General features: G+C 46.6%; 1 protein-coding gene across 3 annotated transcripts in view; it reads right to left on the bottom strand.

Annotated features, from left to right (window-relative positions):
- LOC143766707 (uncharacterized) overlaps nt 1–14,618 on the bottom strand; it is a 53,800-nt gene extending 39,182 nt beyond the window's left edge. Inside the window, exons 1-3 of one of the 3 annotated variants that reach the window (XM_077254563.1) lie at nt 13,962–14,018; nt 13,868–13,914; nt 6,453–6,600 (exon numbers count right to left, since the gene is read on the bottom strand). The gene's annotated coding sequence lies outside the window, so the exon portion shown is untranslated. Of the gene's footprint in view, nt 1–6,452; nt 6,601–13,808; nt 13,939–13,961; nt 14,019–14,592 lie in introns of those variants that run through there. The other 2 variants (XM_077254564.1, XM_077254562.1) reach the window with 2 other exon arrangements.
- Nucleotides 14,619–16,269: the final 1,651 nt, after the last annotated feature.

Genomic DNA, 16,269 nt, shown 5'->3' on the forward strand with positions numbered 1-16,269 from the left:
CCGGCCGCGATCGGCCGCGCTCCCCCCGTGAGCGCGGCCGATCGTGCTGGACGTACTATTCCGTCCTTGGGAATTAGGGCCCACCCCACATGGACGGAATAGTACGTCCAATGGCTGAAAGGGGTTAATTAGCTTTATTTCTTAGAGGATGTGGGATAGGTATTATATAGGGATTATACCCTACATTGAATAATGGCAGTGAGCGCCACTAGCACGACGCATCTGCACTTTATACTTACATTATTTAGAGAAGTGGATAATAAACCCATGAGACTTGAATGCACTATTGGCATGCACTCTTACTGGCTGGTTCTTACCGCGGCTCATGTTTGCATTTATATATGAATTGGAGGCAAGGGCTTTATTAAGTATTATATGATATATTAAATGCTGTAGTAAATTGCCTCTGTACTAACTTTTTGCAAATTATATATTGTGCCTCCTCCGGATTTCTGTGTTTTGTTTTGTTGAGTGTTCTTATATTATCATAATAAAATATTTGGTTTTATAAACCTTGTGTCATTAGTGATATTTTCAGGTAGTTTTTTTGGTTATATGCTTGTGTTTCTACTTGGAATGTAAAGAATATTGGGTTAAAATTCTCTCCTTTGTTTTTTGGTAAAGTATAATGTGCCACATAAGTGTCTTGTTGCTGTAATGTAGCCCGGAGTATTTCTTTGTTGTATATAATCATGTATATATGTGTGTTCCAGGACCTGTGGTGATGTCAGACCACATGGCTAATCATGTGATGGGTTACTGGGTGTGGTTAGCTCTATATAAGACAGGCTAATGTTTAACACAGGGGATATGTGTGGAGGTGAAACCCTCCTGAGTGTGTTAACGCTACAGGACTGAGCCTGGTGGACTGGACACTTTGTTTTGCTTTTCCTGAACTTAAGGCTATTTGTTTGCTGTTATTTTTCCATGTGGTTTATGACGTAATAAACCCTGTGAACATTAACCCCTTCCCGACATGCGCCGTACTAGTACTGCGCTGCCGGCACTGCATTACTGACAGCCGCAGTACTATTACGGCGCCCGGATCTGTGATGTCCCCCCTGGGACAAAGTAAAAAAGTAAAAAAAAAAATTTTCCACATGTGTAAAAAAAAATAAAAAAAAAAATTCCTAAATAAAAAAAAAATATATATATAATCCCATAAATAAATTTCTTTATCTACATAAAAAAAACACCACACAATAAAAGTACACATATTTAGTATCGCCGCGTCCGTAACGACCCCACCTATAAAACTATATCACTAGTTAACCCCTTCAGTGAACACCGTAAAAAAAAAAAAAAAAAAAAACGAGGCAAAAAACGCTTTATTCTCATACCGCCAAACAAAAAGTGGAATAACACGCGATCAAAAAGACGGATATAAATAACCATGGTACCGCTGAAAACGTCATCTTGTCCCGCAAAAAAAAAGCCGCCATACAGCTTGATCAGCAGAAAAATAAAAAAGTTATAGCTCTCAGAATAAAGCGATGCAAAAACAATTATTTTTTTATATAAAATAGTTTTTATTGTGTAAAAGCGCCAAAACATAAAAAAATTACATAAATGAGGTATCGCTGTAATCGTACTGACCCGAAGAATAAAACTGCTTTATCCTTTTTACCAAACGCGGAACGGTATAAACGCACCCCCTAAAAGAATTTCAGGAATTGCTGGTTTTTGTTCATTCCGCCTCCCAAAAATCGGAATAAAAAGCGATCAAAAAATGTCATGTACCCGAAAATGGTACCAGCAAAAACGTCAACTCGTCCCGCAAAAAACAAGATCTCACATGACTCTGTGGACCAAAATATGGAAAAATTATAGCTCTCAAAATGTGGTAACGCAAAAACTATTTTTTGCAATAAAAAGCGTCTTTTAGTGTGTGACGGCTGCCAACCATAAAAATCCGCCCAAAAAACGCTATAAAAGTAAATCAAATCCCCCTTCATCACCCCCTTAGTTAGGGAAAAATAATAAAATTTTAAAAAATATATTTATTTCCATTTTCCCGTTAGGCTACTTTCACACTAGCGTCGGTACGGGGCCGTCGCGCTGCGTCGGCCCGACATACCGACGCATACTGTGCAAGCGCCGCACAACGGGGGCAGCGGATGCTGTTTTTCCACGCATCCGCTGCCCCATTGTGAGGTGCGGGGAGGTGGGGGCGGAGTTCCAGCCGCGCATGCGCGGTCGGAAATGGTGGACCGTCAGCACAAAAAAAGTTACATGTAACGTTTTTTGCTGCCGGCGGTCCGCCACAACACGACGCAACCGTCGCACGACGCTTGCGACGTGTGTCAATACGTCGCTAATGTTAGTCTATGGGGAAAAAATGCATCCTGCAGATGACTTTGCAGGATGCGTTTTTTCGCCAAAACGACGCATTGCGACGTATGCAAAAAAACGCTAGTGTGAAAGTAGCGCTAGGGTTAGGACTAGGGTTAGGGTTGGGGTTAGGGTTTAAGTTAGAATTGGGGAGTTTTCACTGTTTAGGCACATCAGGGGCTCTCCAAACGCGACATGGCGTCCGATCTCAACGCGTTTGTTTGCGTTAAAAACGCATGCGTTTTTATAGAAAAAAACCAGAACACACACTGAAAAGTCACCCACCACCATCAAGGTGATAAAGGGATCCAAACCCTAACCCTAAACTCATCCCTAACCGTTTAATGAACATTTTCTGACAGTCATAGTGCCACGTATTTCAGTGCCACGTATTTCAGTGCCACGTATTTCAGTGCCACGTATTTCAGTGCCACGATATTTCAGTGCCACGTATTTAAGTGCCACGATATTTCAGTGAAATACGTGGCACTGAAATATCGTGGCATTTACTTGAAATACGTGGCACTTAAATACGTGGCACTTATATACGTGGCACTTATATACGTGGCACTTATATACGTATATACGTATATAAACGTATTTCAGTGCCACGTATTTCAGTGCCACGTATTTCAGCTTAGGGGTAGGGTTTTTGGTTTTTTTCTTGTTTTCTTGTGTTTTTCTATAAAAACGCATGCGTCTAAAAAAACGCATGCGTTTTACCGCGATTACATGCGTTTTTTCACACATGCGTTTTTTTTAAAAAACGCATGCAGATAAAAACGCAAGTGTGAAACCAGCCTTACCCTTGGGAAAATAAAAACATGGGGGCTAAAATATAATTTTCGTGGAAAAAAATATATTTTTTATTTTCGCGGCTCTGCGTGATAAACTGTAGTGAAACACTTTGTTGGTTCAAAGTTCTCACAACACATCTAGATAAGTTCCGTGGGGGGTCTAGTTTCCAATATGGGGTCACTTGTGGGGGGTTTCTACTGTTTAGGTACATCAGGGGCTCTGCAAATGCAACATGACACCTGCAGACCAATCCATCTAAGTCTGCATTTCAAACAGCGCTCCTTCCCTTCCGAGCTCTGCCGTGCGCCCAAACAGTGGTTCCCCCCAATGTATGGGGTATCAGCGTACTCAGGACAAATTGGACAATAACTTTTGTGGTCCAATTTCTCCTGTTACCCTTGGGGGAAAAAAATTGCAGGCTAAAACATCATTTTGTGGAAAGAAAAAATGATTTTTTGATTTTCACAGCGCTACATTCTAAACTTTAGTGAAACAACTGGGGGTCAAAAGTGCTCACCACACATCTAAATAAGTTCCTTAGGTGGTCTTCTTTCCAAAATGGTGTCACTTGTGGGGGTTTCCACTGTTTAGGCACGTCAGGGGCTCTCCAAACACGACATGGGTTCCGATCTCAATTCCAGCCAATTTTGCATTGAAAAGTCAAATGGCGCTTTTTCCCTTCCGAGCTCTGCCATGCGCCCAAACAGTGGTTTATCCCCATATATGAAGTATCAGCGTACTCAGGACAAATTGCACAACAACTTTTGGGGTCCAATTTATCCTGCTACCCTTGGGAAAATAAAAAATTTGGGGCAAAAATATCATTTTTTGTGAAAATTAATATTAATTTTTTTTTACGGCTCCACATTATAAACTTCTGTGAAGCACTTGGAGGTTCAAAGTGCTCACCACACATCTAGATTAGTTCCTTAGAGGGTCTACTTTCCAAAATGGTGTCACTTGTGGGGGTTTCCACTGTTTAGGCACGTCAGGGGCTCTCCAAACACGACATGGGTTCCGATCTCAATTCCAGCCAATTTTGCATTGAAAAGTCAAATGGCGCTCCTTCCCTTCCGAGCTCCGCCATGCGCCTAAACAGTGGTTTATCCCCATATATGAAGTATCAGCGTACTCAGGACAAATTGCACAACAACTTTTGGGGTCCAATTTATCCTGCTACCCTTGGGAAAATAAAAAATTTGGGGCAAAAAGATCATTTTTTGTGAAAATTAATATTAATTTTTTTTACGGCTCTACATTATAAACTTATGTGAAGCACTTGGAGGTTCAAAGTGCTCACCACACATCTAGATTAGTTCCTTAGAGGGTCTACTTTCCAAAATGGTGTCACTTGTGGGGGTTTCCACTGTTTAGGCACGTCAGGGGCTCTCCAAACACGACATGGGTTCCGATCTCAATTCCAGCCAATTTTGCATTGAAAAGTCAAATGGCGCTCCTTCCCTTCCGAGCTCTGTCATGTGCCCAATCAATGGTTTACCCCAACATGTGGGGTATCGGCGTACTCAGGACAAATTGTACAACAACTTTTTTGGTCCAATTTCTCCTGTTACCCTTGGTAAAATAAAACAAATTGGATCTGAAGTAAAAATTTTGTGAAAAAAAAGTTAAATGTTCAATTTTTTTTAAACATTCCAAAAATTCCTGTGAAGCACCTGAAGGGTTAATAAACTTTTTGAATGTGGTTTAGAGTACCTTGAGGGGTGCAGTTTTTAGAATGGTGTCACTTTTGGACATTTTCTGTCATGTAGACCCCTCAAAGTCACTTCAAGTGTGAGGTGGTCCGTAAAAAAAATGGTTTTGCAAATTTTGTTGCAAAAATGAGAAATCGCTGGTCAACTTTTAACCCTTATAACTCCCTAACAAAAAAAAATTATGTTTCCAAAATTGTGCTGATGTAAAGCAGACATGTGGGAAATGTTGTTTATTAACTATATTATGTGATATAACTCTCTAATTTAAGGGCATAAAAACGAAAAATTTGAAAATTGCTAAATTTTCATAATTTGACAAATTTCTGTTTTTTTCACAAATAAATGCAAGTCATATCGAAGAAGTTTTACCACTATCATAAAGTACAATATGTCACGAGAAAACAATCTCAGAATCACCAGGATCCGTTGAAGCGTTTCAGAGTTATGACCTCATAAAGTGACAGTGGTCAGAATTGTAAAAATTGGCCGTGTCACTTAGGTGAAAACAGGCTTTGGGGTGAAGGGGTTAAAGGAACGTGCCTCCTGAGTGTCAACCATCGCACCTGAGTGAGTGAAATCCCTACAACATCTACTAATAAAACCTATATATTTAGGCCACAGACAACAAGCAGTTTCTTCCTCGGAGTCGGCAGCTGAATACGTTCCTCATAGACTCATCTTCCATAACGCTAATTCTCGTCTCATTTACCGACCCTGGAATCGGCATTAGTAATACTGCAGGAGATATTCATTACACGTGACAGGAGAAATAACGATTTCATGATGAGGACGACATCTTCATCTTCTACTACGGCTCTAGAAACAGATTTGTCCAGAGTCGGTCACTGACTCCATCCCCACCGGCCTCTATATGAAGGTTTCCCGTCTTCCCCGCACTGTAATCTTCTATCACGTTAGATCTCAGCTCTGATTCACACACAGAAGTTTGAGGCTTTTATAAGAGATTGTAAGAACAGCAAGACAGGAGATATAGAGGCCAATGTCTCCATATGCAATGTTCTTTTTTTTCTTTGGGATATGATTTTTTTTAGCATTTTGCCATAGGCTTCCATATATTACATGAAAAACACCAAAAAAAGGTGTTAAAATGTAAAAAAATAAAACTGGTGATGGCGGTACTGTGGAAACATTATTTAGTATGAAGGGATATGGTGATACTGAGACAACATCATACAGTGTGTGGGGGGGTGATGGGGGTACTGTGAACATTATACTGTCTGTAGGGCCAAGAAAGGGGCACGTTACTGAGAGAGCCATACAGGTTTCGTTGGTTTCTCTTTTTCATAGTTTGGTTGTTTGTATCTATCAGCAAAAAAGGAACAAAACCATTGTGATTCTTATAAGGAGACAACACAAAACCCCCCAAATATAACATTTCATAACAACCCCACAATTTTTGTATCTTCTGGGTAAATCGCTATCTCACCATTGGATTAGAGCTGATACTATGGAGCTAAAGTGACTAAACAGACTTTCTGTCACCTCCATAAAGGGGCACTTTTCTGTGTTTGTCAGAACTGTCCGAGGATTATTAGAGGTGATAGTTTCCCCCCATTTAGAAGGGACACCGGTGGATATTGGGGTCTTTACCTGCTAAAGTTCTGGTGGGATTTACTCGGTAAAGTGACTTGTTGTAAAGTGGACGTTGGACAAATATCACCTTCAATTAACAGCAGACTGAAGGAACATCGCTCCTCTATTCAGCTTTATGGATCTAGGATGAAATCCACTGCTGCCCCTGCAAGAAAAGAATGAGAAAGAGCAGAAGTTTGGTGAGACAATCATGGCCGGACATTTCTCGGAGATGGTGATAAAAGTTCTGATCTCCGATGGTCGGTGTTAGAAGAGGCTACCTCAGTGGATTCACAATCATAACGCAGGTAACTTCTACAGAGACGTGTTCTGGATTTACTCCCTGGAATCACTTTCTCCCAAAGGAAACCATGACATAAGAGGTATGTGAGCTTCGATTTTTAGCTCCTTTCTCCTACTCCCCTACCCATTTTTACCTTATAAACTACCAAATAATCACACCACACTTATATTGGATTGATTGGCCACAGCAGCATTTTATTAACATCTATTACAAAACAAAACAACAACCTCCCAGAAGGGGTTGTTCTCACAGCCCCAAAAACTATAAACAGGTTTAATAAGCCCACCTTATACCAGCTCAGAGGCACCTATTAACTAACCTGGCCAATGTCCGAAACCACTAACCACAGGCTCCTTTAAACCCTTCCCCAGGATTACTTAAACACTAGTCGAATTAAATCCACCCGGGCGGAGTCCAGAGCCTCTTGAGATCCCCCCACCGATCCTCCATTAACCAACTCCACCAATTTCGAGGACCTCCTTGCCATGCCAACAAATGTAAACTTACAGTATTCCCATCTCTATGAAAAAAAACCAGACAAATAAAACCACATCCATGAAAACATAGTATACAAATAGGGAGGGTGGGAGCTTTCTACACTCTGGTAAGGGGTACCTAAAATGGTTTCCCCAAGGGATATGGGTGACCCTCTTATACTACTCCCCCTCCACACCTCTGACCCCAACTCCACCTCTGCTATTCCTATTAATCTCAAACTTCACAATAACTGCCCAGCTCACTTTATTCCCGCCTTAACCCCGTCATGTCGGCCTCCCTTTATAGCCAGGGGCCCAGTTTGGCCTGTCAGGAATGTATTAAGTCCTACAGAATCTGCGGAGAAAGAATAATTTCTTATCTGTGTTTACAGGATTCTTCTTGTGGGAATTGGCTGCGATATCCCCTGTGCAATATATTTCAAGTATTAATAGGTTATAATCCGGTCACTCTATGGACGTGCGGTGGTTGTTTGTTTCTTTCCCTTTGTTGTTGTTTCTTGTGTAATTTATTATCTTTATGTCACGCATGTGTATTGGTTCTGACATTCAAGATCTTGTTGTCATGTGACAATCACAATATAAGAAACATCCAAGGGATATGACACATGCTAAAAAGGCGTCCGACCCTGAAACATTGCAACACGTGTGTTTTCATACAACAACCCCCTTTCCATGTCCTCATGAAACGCTGCTTGTGCCGAGAGCTGCGCTCCGCGAGACATGTGAGAGCGGAGAGGACTTCAGTAATGTTATTGTTCCTGAAATCACCGCTCTCGCAGAGCGCAGCCTGACCGGGAGTGACCTATGAAATTTCTATCTCAGGCTCCATAGGTTGCACTACAGAATCGGTGGATGCCGTGGGAACGCCATGAACTACGTCGGAGCTGTGGAGATAATAAATTGGTAAACGACAGACTGACGCTTGTCTTTATTATTTTCTCTCTTTTTATGTCTTTCAGGTTGAGATTTGTGTACTACTTCAGACCAGCATGACTTTTTCAAAATTAATAAATACGTGAAAAAGGGAGTGTGCTTTGTGTTTTTTTAGCTTACTGGGTTAGAATGGGGATGTCTGATCGATGTCTCTGCAATACTAACCCCTGGGAATGATGCCACCTGACAATACACAGCTGACATAAACCCGCAAAAATATTACCCTGATAGGCAACACACCAGGGCAAGAACCAGGCAAAGTGCCAGAGTTGGCGGATTTAATGTGATGCATCAATTCTGGGACTGTTGCGGGTTGGTATTTATAGGCTGGGAACGGACCAATATCCACAGACTTTCTCAGCACGATAATATCAGCCCCCAGCTGCCTGCTTTACCTTGGCCGGTTATCAAAAATAGGGAGGATCCCACGTCAGTTTTTTAAATTAATTATTTAATAGGTTTAAAAAAAAAAAAGATAAATACACCCTATAGTGCCACATGAAAGTGACAAAAGGGTGCAACTATATTATATTTAGGGGTGGCGAACATTAATCTAAGCTCTCCCTCCTATAGCTTCTTCCTGAGGATGATGTGCCGAGCATCGCGTCTCCGGGCCTTGTATAAACCTGATAATGTGATGTGGTCGGCCAATCACAGTAATATAGTAGTACATATGGCTACAACATTACCAAGTATGGTGGCAATCGCCGCATGTTTATTAACTGTCTAAGGCTAGTTTCACATTTGCGTTTAAAAACGCAGCGTCTAAAACGCAAATGCAGGTTGGTGAAAAAAACGCATGTAAACGCATGAAAACGCTGCGTTTTTTAGACGCATGCGTTTTCTCATGCGGTAAAAAAAACACGGCGTTTTGACGTGTTTACATGCGTTTTTTCCTGCGTTTGCATTTTTGAAACGCATGCTGAGAAGTGTGTGACAGCTGCCAATCATCAAAATCATCTAGAAAACCCACTATAAATAGAAATAGCTAGGGTTGGGGTTAGGGTTAGGATCCCCAGGGTTAGGGTTAGGGGTAGGGTTAGGATCCCTAGGGTTAGGATCCCTAGGGTTAGGGTTAAGGTACCGTCACACTCAGCGACGTTGCAGCGATATAGACAACGAGCCGATCGCTGCAGCGTCGCTGTTTAGGTCACTGGGGAGCTGTCACACAGACACCTCTCTCCAGCGACCAACGATCAGGGGAACGACTTCGGCATCGTTGAAACTGTCTTCAACGATGCCGAAGTCCCCCTGCAGCACCCGGGTAACCAGGGTAAACATCGGGTTACTAAGTGCAGGGCCGCGCTTAGTAACCCGATATTTACCCTGGTTACCATTGTAAAAGTAAAAAAAAAAACCACTACATACTCACCTTCTGATGTCTGTCACGTCCCCCGCCGGCGGCTTCCCTGCACTGAATGTGTCAGCGCCGGCCGGCCGTAAAGCAGAGCACAGCGGTGACATCAGAAGGAGAGTATGCAGTTTGTTTTTTTTACTTTCACAATGGTAACCAGGGTAAATATCGGGTTACTAAGCGCAGCCCTGCGCTTAGTAACCCGATATTTACCCTGGTTACAAGTGAACACATCGCTGGATCGGTGTCACACACACAGATCCAGCGATGACAGCGGGTGATCCAGCGACGAAATAAAGTTCTGGACTTCTAGCTCCGACCAGCGATGTCACAGCGGGATCCAGATCGCTGCTGCGTGTCAAACACAACGATATCGCTATCCAGGACGCTGCAACGTCACGGATCGTTGTCGTTCTCGCTGCAAAGTCGCTAAGTGTGAAGGTACCTTTAGGGTTTGGATCCCTTTATCACCTTGATGGTGGGGGGTGGCTTATCAGTGTGTATTCTTGTTTTTTTCTATTGCAACGCATGCGTTTAAAATGCAACCAAACGCATGTGCTTAAAAACGCATGCGTTTACATAGACAGCAATACGTTTTTTTGCGGCAAAAAAACGCATGCTTTTTTTGTGGCAAAAAAACGCCTCTAGAAATCACTACATGTTGCATTTCTGCAACAAAACGCAAGCATAGAAACGACGCATGCGTCATCAAATGCGGCAAAACACATACAAAAAAAAGCGTGCGTTTTTAATGTTAAATATAGGGAAAAAACGCATGCTTTTTTTGCGCTAAAACGCAGCGACAAAAAACGCAAATGTGAAACCAGCCTTACAGCAGCAAAACATGCGGGTCTGGGAATCATCGTATGGTGGGAGAACTTCTCTGGGCTTCTGTCCTCTCATCCTGCAGGTGTCTGAGTGGGTCTAATGTGGAAGCAGCGAAGCCACATTCTGTCCACAGCGGTTACCTCACTGATCACACCACACAGAGACCCCAAAAGAGTCTCCTCAGTGCTGAAGGGGTTAATGTCCCCCACCCTCAGTAATGGGGAATCTCCAGCACCTACCTTCACCGGCAGAGCCGCACACCACATAGAGAATAATGGGGCCTCCAGCACCGACCTCCACCAGCAGAGCCGCACTCCACATAGAGAATAATGGAGCCTCCAGCACCGGCCTCCACCAGCAGAGCCTCACTCCACGTAGAGAATAATGGAGCCTCCAGCACCGACCTCTACCCGCAGAGCCACACTCCACATAGAGAATAATGGAGCCTCCAGCACCGACCTCCACCCGCACTCCACATAGAGAATAATGGAGCCTCCAGCACCGACCTCCACCCGCAGAGCCACACTCCACATAGAGAATAATGGAGCCTCCAGCACCGACCTCCACCCGCAGAGCCGCACTCCACATAGAGAATAATGGGGCCTCCAGCACCGACCTCCACCCGCAGCCACACTCCACATAGAGAATAATGGAGCCTCCAGCACCGACCTCCACCCACAGAGCCGCACTCCACATAGAGAATAATGGAGCCTCCAGCACTGACCTCCACCCGCAGAGCCGCACTCCACATAGAGAATAATGGAGCCTCCAGCACTGACCTCCACCCAGAGCCGCACTCCACATAGAGAATAATGGAGCCTCCAGCACTGACCTCCACCTGCAGAGCCGCACTCCACATAGAGAATAATGGGGCCTCCAGCACTGACCTCCACCCGCAGAGCCGCACTCCACATAGAGAATAATGGAGCCTCCAGCACTGACCTCCACCCAGAGCCGCTCTCCACATAGAGAATAATGGAGCCTCCAGCACCGACCTCCACCAGCAGAGCCGCACTCCACATAGAGAATAATGGAGCCTCCAGCACCGACCTCCACCAGCAGAGCCGCACTCCACATAGAGAATAATGGAGCCTCCAGCACCGACCTCCACCCGCAGAGCCACACTCCACATAGAGAATAATGGAGCCTCCAGCACCGACCTCCACCCGCACTCCACATAGAGAATAATGGAGCCTCCAGCACCGACCTCCACCCGCAGCCACACTCCACATAGAGAATAATGGAGCCTCCAGCACCGACCTCCATCCGCAGCCACACTCCGCATAGAGAATAATGGAGCCTCCAGCACCGACCTCCACCCACAGAGCCGCACTCCACATAGAGAATAATGGAGCCTCCAGCACTGACCTCCACCCGCAGAGCCGCACTCCGCATAGAGAATAATGGAGCCTCCAGCACTGACCTCCACCCAGAGCCGCACTCCACATAGAGAATAATGGAGCCTCCAGCACTGACCTCCACCTGCAGAGCCGCACTCCACATAGAGAATAATGGGGCCTCCAGCACTGACCTCCACCCGCAGAGCCGCACTCCACATAGAGAATAATGGAGCCTCCAGCACCGACCTCCACCCAGAGCCGCTCTCCACATAGAGAATAATGGAGCCTCCAGCACCGACCTCCACCCGCAGAGCCGCACTCCACATAGAGAATAATGGAGCCTCCAGCACTGACCTCCACCCGCAGAGCCGCACTCCACATAGAGAATAATGGAGCCTCCAGCACCGACCTCCCCCCGCAGAGCCGCACTCCACATAGAGAATAATGGAGCCTCCAGCACCGACCTCCACCCGCAGAGCCGCACTCTACATAGAGAATAATGGAGCCTCCAGCACTGACCTCCACCCGCAGAGCCGCACTCCACATAGAGAATAATGGAGCCTCCAGCACCGACCTCCACCCACAGAGCCGCACTCCACATAGAGAATAATGGAGCCTCCAGCACCGACCTCCACCCGCAGAGCCACACTCCACAGAGAGAATAATGGAGCCTCCAGCACCGACCTCCACCCGCAGAGCCGCACTCCACATAGAGAATAATGGAGCCTTCAGCACCGACCTCCACCCGCAGAGCCGCACTCCACATAGAGAATAATGGAGCCTCCAGCACTGACCTCCACCCGCAGAGCCGCACTCCACATAGAGAATAATGGAGCCTCCAGCACTGACCTCCACCCGCAGAGCCGCACTCCACATAGAGAATAATGGAGCCTCCAGCACTGACCTCCACCCGCAGAGCCGCACTCCACATAGAGAATAATGGAGCCTCCAGCACCGACCTCCACCCGCAGAGCCACACTCCACATAGAGAATAATGGAGCCTCCAGCACCGACCTCCACCCGCACAGCCGCACTCCACATAGAGAATAATGGAGCCTCCAGCACCGACCTCCACCCGCAGAGCCGCACTCCACATAGAGAATAATGGAGCCTCCAGCACCGCCCTCCACCCGCACTCCACATAGAGAATAATGGGGCCTCCAGCACCGACCTCCACCCGCAGAGCCGCACTCCACATAGAGAATAATGGGGCCTCCAGCACCGACCTCCATCCGCAGAGCCGCACTCCACATAGAGAATAATGGAGCCTCCAGCACCGACCTCCACCCGCACAGCCGCACTCCACATAGAGAATAATGGAGCCTCCAGCACCGACCTCCACCCGCAGAGCCGCACTCCACATAGAGAATAATGGAGCCTCCAGCACCGACCTCCACCCGCAGAGCCGCACTCCACATAGAGAATAATGGAGCCTCCAGCACCGACCTCCACCCGCAGAGCCGCACTCCACATAGAGAATAATGGGGCCTCCAGCACCGACCTCCATCCGCAGAGCCGCACTCCTCATAGAGAATAATGGAGCCTCCAGCACCGACCTCCACCCGCAGAGCCGCACTCCACATAGAGAATAATGGAGCCTCCAGCACCGCCCTCCACCCGCACTCCACATAGAGAATAATGGGGCCTCCAGCACCGACCTCCACCCGCAGAGCCGCACTCCACATAGAGAATAATGGGGCCTCCAGCACCGACCTCCATCCGCAGAGCCGCACTCCTCATAGAGAATAATGGAGCCTCCAGCACCGACCTCCACCCGCAGAGCCGCACTCCACATAGAGAATAATGGAGCCACCAGCACCGACCTCCACCCGCAGAGCCGCACTCCACATAGAGAATAATGGAGCCTCACATGTTATTGTGACTTACTTGGGCTAGTGGAGGACATATCCTATGGGCAACTATAGTCATTTTGCTATCAGGTCACATTACTATTAAGGATCTGAGAGGCCAGTAGTACCTTTTTAACAACCCCCCCTTTTTTTCTGTTTGGTTATAGGGCACTTCCTTCACTGTTGTACCCCTTTGCTTTTGCTTGGCTAATTTGGCCTGTTACAATTTTACCTAATGTAAGAAGTGAAATCTGGCATTGTACTATACCTATATTTCTCTGCTGCATTTGTGCATCATGAATCGTGTTATGTGTTAAAGGGGCCCACCGAGACTCTTTCGCCTGGGGCCCTCAAAAACCTGGAGCCGGCCCTGTCTCCAGCACCGACCACAACCCGCACTCCACATAGAGAATAATGGAGCCTCCAGCACCGACCTCAACCAGCAGAGCCGCACTCTACATATATGGCTGCTCTGTGCGCACAGGACCTGTGATGAGGTCACAGGAGGGGAGGAGTCAGGGGTCACATGATCAGGGCCTCAGTGTTTTCAGGACTCTCTGCTGTGCTGGTTGTCATGGTGCTGGATGAGGGGATGTTTGTGTGTGGGGTCAGGAGGGGTTTACAGTGAGGATGGAGCAGAGCCGCCATGTGTGTTCGAGGTGTTCAGACCTGCCTCCATGGCGAAAGACAGGTATTTTGGAGAAGTTATAAAACGCTTTATTTTGGGAATACATGCACCAAAAACTAAAATAGCCACCTTGTTATAATGCAGCATTACTGCTGCACAAGGTGGCTCTTTTAGTTTATAACGGCTGGAGGGGGGTGACAGTGTCCCTTTAAGGTTGAAGGAAGACTTTAAGTCCATCTAGTTCAACCCATAGCCTAACCTAACATGCCCTAACATGCTGATCCAGAGGAAGGCAAAAAAAAACCATGTGCCAAAGAGTAAACTCTACATCACTGTTCACACCACACAGAGACCCCAAAAGAGTCTCCTCAGTGCTGAAGGGGTTAATGTCCCCCCTCAGTAATGGGGAATCTCCAGCACCTACCTCCACCTGCAGAGCCGCACTCCACATATATGGCTGTTCTGTGCGCACAGGACCTGTGATGAGGTCACAGGAGGGGAGGAGTCAGGGGTCACATGATCAGGGCCTCAGTGTTTTCAGGACTCTCTGCTGTGCTGGTTGTCATGGTGCTGGATGAGGGGATGTTTGTGTGTGGGGTCAGGAGGGGTTTACAGTGAGGATGGAGCAGAGCCGCCATGTGTGTTCGAGGTGTACGGAGCGGAGCCATGTGTGTACGAGGTGTACGGAGCGGAGCCATGTGTGTACGAGGTGTACGGAGCGGAGCCATGTGTGTACGAGGTGTATGGAGCGGAACCATGTGTGTATGAGGTGTATGGAGCGGAGCCGCGTGTGTACGAGGTGTACGGAGCGGAGCCATGTGTGTACGAGGTGTACGGAGCGGAGCCATGTGTGTACGAGGTGTACGGAACGGAGCCGTGTGTGTACGAGGTGTATGGAGCGGAGCCGCGTGTGTACGAGGTGTACGGAGCGGAGCCATGTGTGTACGAGGTGTATGGAGCGGAGCCGCGTGTGTACGAGGTGTACGGAGCGGAGCCGCGTGTGTATGGAGTGTGTGAGGTCGTCATCCTGCACCAATTTTGAATGCTATATAACAACACTGCCTGCTGACTCTTTGCTATACTTCATCTGTTGCATTGTATCCTATACTCACTGCTGTACATTCATCGTGAGGTCACCGTAGATGTTATCTGGTGAAAGGTGTTATAGCATATAGTTGTAGCCAGGCCTAGTGTATTTGATCTTCTATTCACCCCCTGGTGTGTTGACCAGCTGCTAATTTATCCCAAACCAGCTCCCACAATCCCTCTCACTTGACCCTCTATTCAACCCTATAAATGTAGTAGCATCCTAAGGGGTGCACGTGTGTGGGGTGCATGCTCGCGACCCTTCAGCAAAGTATCCCTGTAGCTAAGTATCTAGGAGAAGCAGTTAATTCAATGGCAGTTAGGGCAGGAGCCGGGTGACCCACACTATATGCTCCCTTTAACCATATGCCTTATTTCTATTTCCCTGTGCGCCCTTGCCCTCCACATCCACCGCCCCATCCCCTCTCCATGACAACTCGTACACATCAGCCTCTCCCTACTTCCCCCTCCCATGTACTGCTCTTATGCGCTTCTCACCTTCCTGAAAAACCTCAGCCCATCTTGCCCAAAGACATTGAACAAAAAACCATGTCTTAATTTCAAGAACTACTTGCTCTTTCTCCTGCTACTTATTTCAGGGGATATCTCCCCCAACCCCGGTCCACCCTCCACCAACCTCAACCCTTCCCCCACCTCACATCGAAACCTTACTCACCTCATTAACATCAGCTGTACTCCTTCATCTCCCTCTTTTAATTGTGCACTCTGGAATCCATGATCTGTTTGAAATTAGCTTCCTTTCCTCCAAAACTACTTTATAAAAAAACTCTTAATCTGTTGGTTCTCACGGAAACCTGGATTCAGGATTCTGACACTGTCTCCCCTGCTGCTACTTCTCATGGCAGCTTACACTTTTCCCATTCCCCAAGACCCACACACAGACTTGGTGGTGGAGTTGGCAGACTCCTGTCCCCACAATGCACTTTCCAGCTCATCCTCCCAGTTTCATCACTCTCATTCCCTTCTTTTGAGGTCAACACTATCAGGCTCTTCC

The sequence above is a fragment of the Ranitomeya variabilis genome, chromosome 4 (genome assembly GCF_051348905.1).
Source record: "Ranitomeya variabilis isolate aRanVar5 chromosome 4, aRanVar5.hap1, whole genome shotgun sequence".
Classification (NCBI taxonomy): domain Eukaryota; kingdom Metazoa; phylum Chordata; class Amphibia; order Anura; family Dendrobatidae; genus Ranitomeya; species Ranitomeya variabilis.